At 44.5% G+C, this 1,011-nt stretch overlaps 1 non-coding gene across 1 annotated transcript; it reads left to right on the forward strand.

Annotated features, from left to right (window-relative positions):
- The first annotated feature begins 442 nt into the window (after nucleotides 1-442).
- On the forward strand, nucleotides 443-637 carry LOC127297830 (U2 spliceosomal RNA). The gene has a single exon (XR_007849518.1). It is a non-coding gene; the product is annotated as a U2 spliceosomal RNA (small nuclear RNA).
- Nucleotides 638-1,011: the final 374 nt, after the last annotated feature.

A 1,011-nucleotide genomic window follows, 5' to 3' on the forward strand; every position in this document is an offset into this window, starting at 1 on the left:
TCCATACAACTTCTCTTATTAAACAACAGCATAAACGTTGGTTATTGGATTCTGAATTTTGTACATTCAGAATCATACCTATTGAGCATCGTCCAAACAACCGTTCGCCCAACAATGCAGGAACTTGTATCATCCCAAATATTTACATTGCTGAGTTGCATGTACCCATCAAGCGCAGGGGCAAGTACAGAGGTGACTGGGTTAAGCGACGCATCTTTACCCAATTACCTCTCTTGGTCCTAGCTCTCCTTGTGCAGTTGGGTGCTTGAAGCCCATCAGGCCTGCAGAAACCAAAGCCCAGTTAACTCGATGGCAGGCAGCCGAACGAACCTGCGCTGCAGCGCGAGGGGATGCTGCTTCGTTTAGTCCCACCTCGCCAAGCGAAGCGGGAGACGGAGCGAGGCTGCGCTATATAAGGAGCCGTGCCTCAGCATTGCAACTCATACCTTTCTCGGCCTTTTGGCTAAGATCAAGTGTAGTATCTGTTCTTATCAGTTTAATATCTGATATGTGGGCTATGTGTCCACAACGATATTAAATTTATTTTTTGTGGGAGGGTCCACCACAGTGGCTTGCCACTGGGGCCCTCAGGTGTCGCCTGGGCGTTGCACTACTGCTCAGGCCTGGCGCACCCCAACCAAGCCAACATAACTTTTCCATATCTTCTGATTGGTGCATTGATAAGTAGATTCAGGCATAAATCAGAAGATAACCCAACCAAGCCAACATAACTTTTTCATATCTTCTGATCGGTGCATTGATAAGTAGATTCAGACATAACTTTTCTATATCTTCTGATTGGTGCATTGATAAGTAGATTCAGGCATAAATCAGAAGATAACCCCAACCAAGCCAACATAACTTTTTCATATCTTCTGATCGGTGCATTGATAAGTAGATTCAGGCATAAATCAGAAGATAAGGTGTGCTCAAATCCTGACTGGTACTGCTAGTCTTGTTTTATTAGAATGCAGTCATGAATCTTAACAAGTAAGCATTGCTGCCAATTTT

This window comes from Lolium perenne, chromosome 4, assembly GCF_019359855.2.
Source record: "Lolium perenne isolate Kyuss_39 chromosome 4, Kyuss_2.0, whole genome shotgun sequence".
NCBI classification, from domain to species: domain Eukaryota; kingdom Viridiplantae; phylum Streptophyta; class Magnoliopsida; order Poales; family Poaceae; genus Lolium; species Lolium perenne.